The 6,286-nt window shown below is 42.8% G+C and overlaps 1 protein-coding gene across 3 annotated transcripts in view; it reads right to left on the reverse strand.

Moving 5' to 3' along the window:
- Positions 1 to 3,596, reverse strand: part of LOC129695763 (beta-1,3-galactosyl-O-glycosyl-glycoprotein beta-1,6-N-acetylglucosaminyltransferase-like) — a 52,578-nt gene extending 48,982 nt beyond the window's left edge. Inside the window, exons 1-2 of one of the 3 annotated variants that reach the window (XM_055633048.1) lie at positions 3,243 to 3,596; positions 2,835 to 3,032 (exon numbers count right to left, since the gene is read on the reverse strand). The gene's annotated coding sequence lies outside the window, so the exon portion shown is untranslated. Of the gene's footprint in view, positions 1 to 2,076; positions 2,770 to 2,834; positions 3,033 to 3,242 lie in introns of those variants that run through there. The other 2 variants (XM_055633049.1, XM_055633047.1) reach the window with 2 other exon arrangements.
- Between the last annotated feature and the right edge of the window lie 2,690 nt (positions 3,597 to 6,286).

Consider the following 6,286-nt stretch of genomic DNA (forward strand, 5'->3'; position numbering starts at 1 on the left):
GATTCTGCATGTCCCGCTGAGTTATTCCAGCATTTTGTCTATCTTCAAACTATTTAAAGTATAGTCTCCTACAAAGTCATCTGTTGTTACCTCCGCCTCTCATTCAACATTATTTCAGATATATTGTATTCAAGAATTTAGGGTGGTGATGCTTAATCATCTCTTTAATTCAATTTTCATGATTATCTTTAAAGTTCATGAGTGGAACACCCAAGTGTTTCATATCTATGAAAGCTATTTGGAAATTCTTCCCATTTGAAACAAATATACTTGCTCAAACAAATAAACTTAAGTTTCATTAACATTGTTTAAACTATCCAGGCAATAGGTAATTCCAGATAGTTCTCTTCATTAACCACCCTAGATAAAATCAGCAGTTGAACAATGGAAAACTTGGAAATAAATGTGTATATACTATTATTGCAGTTTTCCAGGACATATTAGAAGGGAATTTAGAAGGCCGACACAAAAAGCTGGAGTAACGCAGCAGGTCCGACAGCATCTCTGGAGAAAAGGAATAGGTGACATTTCAGATCGAGACCCTTCTACGAATTTAGAAAGCTATTGGTTAGCTTTGATTAAAGTTTTGATGACAAGAATAGGATAATTTGTAGATTCAGGAAAACAAAAATAATTCTTCTGAATGGGAAGAGAACGTTGTCTAACAATTTGAGTTAGATCTTTCAGGAGGAATTTTCTTCTGTAATTGACCAGAGTTAACTTTAGAGATACGACTCGGAAACAGGCCCTTATCTGCAATTCTCGTACACTAGCACTATCACACACTAGGGCCAATTTACAATCTTTACTGAAGCCAATTAACCTACAAACCTGCACGTCTTTGTGATATGGAAGGAAACTGAAGCACCTGGGGAAAACTCATGTGGTCACGGGGAGAACATACAAACTCTGTGCAGACACCACCCATGGTCAAGATCGAACCCGCGCTGTAAGGCAGCACCTCTACCACTGCTCCGCCTGATCATTGTACAGATTATATATTAATCAGTAATTTTAATGTGGTGACAGATAGACTTTTGTTTAACAGTGATATTGAGGCACATGGTCTTAGGACACAGATCACCCATACTTTGACCCGAATGTTGGAATGGGCTCATAAGCTAAACTGCTGATTTTACCTCCCGGTACTGGGACATTGAAGACACTTGAAGACATTGGTGAGACCACATTTGGGCCTGAGCTATATGTGTTCAGTTGGTAGCTGGGGGTCACCCTGTTATCATGAAAGGAATAGATATGAATACACAGAGGTTAAAGAACTAGAAACATGGTTTAAGGTGAGTGAAGATTTTTTTTCACACAAAGGGTGGAACAAGCTTGCCAAATTCAAGGGCCTGATAGGCTATATGGATAGAGGCAGATATGACCAAATGCAGCCAGCTAGGGGGCATGGATAGCGGCTGATGGAGTGGTTTTTCACCCTATATGGACTACTGAAAATGTGCTGCGTTGCCAGCGAGGCTGGAGTTGGGATGTTATAATTGAATGTCAAAAGGATAAAATCAACCTCCCAGCTTGGTCCATTTAAATCCATTTATACCTCACATTGCCTTAACAAGGCCAGCTACATAATCAATGGCCAGTCGCACTTGGCAACTCCCTCCTCTTCCCTCTCTCATCAGGCAAAAGGTATAAAAGTGTGAAAATGCACACCTCCAGATTCAGGGGCCGTTTCTTCCCAACTGTTATCAAGCAACTGAATCATCCTACCACAACCAAAGAGCAGTCTTGAACTACTATCTACCTCATTGGTGACCCTCAGACTATCCTTGTTCGGACTTTGCTGGCTTTACTTTCCACTAAACGTTATTCCTTTATCATGTATCTATAAACTGTAAACGGCTTGATTGCAATCACGTATTGTCCACCCACAGACCAGATAGCATGCAAGAAAAGCTTTTCCCTGTACCTTGGTGCATATGACAATAAATAAAACTAAACTAAACCTTCATCATAAGGGCTGCAAGGGCAGATGGCAGTGATTCACCACCACTTTCTCAACGGCAATAAATCCCACTAAATTAATAAATTAAAAACATCTCTATAACAGATTACCTTGCGTTATGAAACAAAGATACAGAGTGGAGGACATGGTGAGGCTATGCTTCAGGTCGGGACTCTTCTTCAGACTGATTGTGGTTGAAAGGAGAACGCTGGAATGGATTTGGGGGCAGTACAAATCCAGACAAGTGACAAATGGATGCAGGTGACCATGTTGTGATTGGCAGATGGTTGGACAAAGGCCAGAGAAAGAATGGGCTGAAGATAAAAGTTAGAGATAAGTTGAAGACAATAAGGAGAGGAGTGGTGTGAAATGAAAAGTTAGAGGAATGTGCATAGGTGGAAAGAGGGGAGAGGGGATGTGGGGTGGGAGAATTTGATGTTCATACTGTTGGATTGTAAATGACCTTGTGTTATGGCGAGGTATTTAATGTTTTATCACAAGATTCTTAATAACAAGGATATTAATGTGTGAAGAAGGGTCCCACCCGAAACGTCACAAATCCATGTTCTCCAGAGATGCTGCCTGATCCGCTGAGTTACTCCAGCACGTTGTGTCTATCTTCGGTATGAACCAGCATCTACAGTTCCGTCCTACATACCTCCCTATCTTGCTACCTTTTTGCCTTCATACGAAAACCTTATTGGTAGTAACGTGGTTTGAAATTGTTAGTGAAAGGGGCTATATAAAATAATTCATATTTTATTCCTGAACTTTAACCGGTTTTAAAGCATACTCTTTCGTAAACAAAATATAAATCTTATTTCTGGAATGATCAAGGATTAGCTCAATGTGAAAGAGAACCACTTACATTTAACCAATATCCCGACACAGAAAATGCCCTCTGCCGCATGTCTCGGGAATATGTAGCCTTTTTCTTGACGAGAACTCATAATCCGTATTAGGCGACTTTATGTTCTGCCATTAATCTATTTACAGGTACGAGGTTTTAGTCCACAACTAATATCTGTCCGTGAATATTGCGTGACGTAAGGTTGTTTCTTTTAAACTGTAAAACACCCAAACAAAGCGACCATTTAAATCCCAGCAAAGATCCGAACGCACCTCCAGCTCCTGGACACGATACAACATTACTGCCTATGTATCATATACAAAAATAAGTGCCGCTGGCGTGCCAAGATTCGATAAATACATAGTACTGTGCAATAACAGAGTTTTAAATCACGACAGCAACATTGAACAATTCAGAGAGGCTTACTGCACAGCCAGATCCAGGAAGCAAGATGTTTATTTGTTTCCATTTAACTCCATAGTTACGCAAAGCTGCGGGAGAGGTCTCCGAGGGAAATAGACAAGCACCCCGGCCGTGAAATACACCGTCCCGCGCCGTCCCTCGCTTCCTCTGCGTGCTCTTTCTCTTCCTGTGCTTCCACGGGCCACTTCATACAGACTTGACTGAACCTTAAAATGAGTAACGGTATTGAACCTAGCTTCCTACCTCGCTGCCGCCGCGGTTACTCCTCTGAATTCCTGCGAGTATAGGTCATATTTTGTGGGAGCAGGAGCTGAAGGTGCGGAATATGGAGCTGGACGAGGAAGATGGGGCTGGCGAGAATTCACATCGCAATTTCTTAACAATTACGGCCAATCCGGATTTTGCCACAAAGAATGGCAATTTGAAAAAAATAAACGAATCCAGCATCTGAAAATAAAACATTTTTTCCCCACATCCCGGGATCGCAACGGAATTGCATTTACAATTATGTTTAGTTGAATTTTGAAAATTAGTTTCAATATTAAATGTCAAAACGAGGAGCAATGTATTAAAAATAATCCTGGCCATGCTTGAAATGCAGCAAGTTCAAAATAACAAACACGGTAGCTAAATGGAGCAAAGATGTAGGGGAAACTCAGGTAGCATCTGTGGAGGGAAATAAACAGATGCCGTTTCGGTTAGGGACCCATCTGTAGACTGATGGAGTAGAGGGTAGAAAGCTGGGAACGAGAGGCCACGGAAAGGGATGCGACAATAACCGGCAAGTGATAGGTGGGAAGATAGACACAAAAAGCTGGAGTAACTCAGTGGGTCAGGCAGCATCTCAGGAGAAAAGGAATAGGTGAGGTTTCTGGTCGAGACCCTTCTGCGGACTTCATTCTTTAAACCAGCATCTGCAGTTCCTTCCTACACAAGTGATAGGAGGATGTAGATGAGTGGCAGATGTGTGTGTGTGGAGATAGTGATAAAGGCTAGAGGTAAAATTTAGGCAAACGGGTGAAGAGGTGAATTGATATAAGGGGGGCAAATGAGGAGCAAAACGCAAAATGGGGAGGTGGGTAGGGTGAATAGGGGCAGGGGGAAATGGGGTGTAGAAAGAAAAAAGGGACGAGCAGTAGTTGGGAAGAGTAGGAATGAATGGAACGAGAAGTGGAAATAAACAGGGAGATGGGCACAGCAGGAGAAAAGTGTACACTCATGGTGGTCAATGGAAAATGCCTGAATTTGGAGAATCCGATTTTCATACCGCTGCATTGTAGGCCACCCTAAATTTATTGATTCAGGGAAACCCCATCCCCTTCTCGCCTACTCTACCATTTTTTTCTCAACCCCCCCACCCCTCCCTCTTTCTTCCACTGCTCCCGTATCCCATTCCGTTCCCTTCCTCCTTCTCTTCATCTGCTACTCTTCGCTACTTGAAATTCCCTTTTTCTTTTTATTCCTCCTTTTGCCACTTCTCTCCTCACCATCGTCATCTCCACGCTTCCCTTCCACCAACATTCCTTCCAGTTATGCACTTAACTCCCACTCTTCCTTATCTGACACCTTCTACATCTGCACCCTTTTGTCTGTTTCACCTCTAGCTTTTGTTACTATCTCCACCCATCTGCTAATCAACCCTCCTCACCTGAATCCACCTATCACTTTCCAGTTTTTTCCGTACCCTTTCCTCTCTCTCTCTCTCTTCTGCTTCATCGGAGAAGGAACCCACCCTGCAATGCTGTTTGCCCATTGCCCTTCAGAGATGCTGAGTTCTTCCAATATTTTGTCTTTTGCTCAAGATTACAACATCTGCACTCTCTTGTGTCTCCAGGGTAGTAAAGTTGCACAGAAGATAGACACAAAATGCTGGAGTAACTCAGTGGGACAAGCAACATCTCTGGAGAGAAGGAATGGGTGATGAAGGATCGCGACCGAAACGTCATCCATTCCTTCTCTCCAGAGATGCTGCCTGGCTGTCATAGAAACATAGAAATTAGGTGCAGGAGTAGGCCATTCGGCCCTTCGAGCCTGCACCGCCATTCAATATGATCATGGCTGATCATCTAACTTAGTATCCTGTACCTGCCTTCTCTCCATACCCTCTGATCCCCTTAGCCACAAGGGCCACATCTAACTCCCTCTTAAATAGAGCCAATGAACTGGCCTCAACTACCCTCTGTGGCAGAGAGTTCCAGACATTCACCACTCTCTGTGTGAAAAAAAGTTCTTCTCATCTCGGTTTTAAAGGATTTCCCCCTTATCCTTAAGCTGTGACCCCTTGTCCTGGACTTCCCCAACATCGGGAACAATCTTCCTGCATCTAGCCTGTCCAACCCCTTAAGAATTTTGTAAGTTTCTATAAAATCCCCTCTCAATCTCCTAAATTCTAGAGAGTATAAACCAATCCCGCTGTCCCGCTGAGTTACTGCAGCATTTTGTGTCTATCTTCGGTGTATAACCAGCATCTACAGTTCCTTCCTACAAATGTTGTTACGCATTTGGAGGTAAGCAGCAAAGAAACAACTTTTGACCCTGAACCAGAATAAAGACATGGAAGTAACTTCTGCTTGATTTTGTTTACATCCTACCACGAGAAAACTAATCAGCGGCTTTTCAGAATGTGACAAAGGGCTTGATAGGCACTAGTGGTAGATGGGAGATGATGTAAACGGCTTGTTAATGCCAGCTAATCTGTCTGATAAATAGAGGGAGAACAGAGGAGAAAGAAACAATGTTGCAGAATAAAAGAATATCACTGACGTGGGTTAGAATGGCCAAGGCACTCAAGGGGTAGTGGGTATATGGAACAAGAGGCAGAGGAGGTAGTTGAGGCTGATACTATAATACGATTCAAAAGATTCTTGGACAGCTACATGGACAGCAATGGTTAAGAGGGATATAGGCCAAACATGGGCAAATAGGACTAGCTTTGATGTGGCATCTTGGTCAGCAAGTGAGTTGGGCCAAAGGAGCTGTTTCTGTGTTGCGTGACACTGTGGCTAATTTTGAGCTACAGAGCACAGCAGTTACTGGAATTCTCACGT

Source organism: Leucoraja erinacea, chromosome 3 (assembly GCF_028641065.1).
Source record: "Leucoraja erinacea ecotype New England chromosome 3, Leri_hhj_1, whole genome shotgun sequence".
Taxonomy (NCBI): Eukaryota; Metazoa; Chordata; class Chondrichthyes; order Rajiformes; family Rajidae; genus Leucoraja; species Leucoraja erinaceus.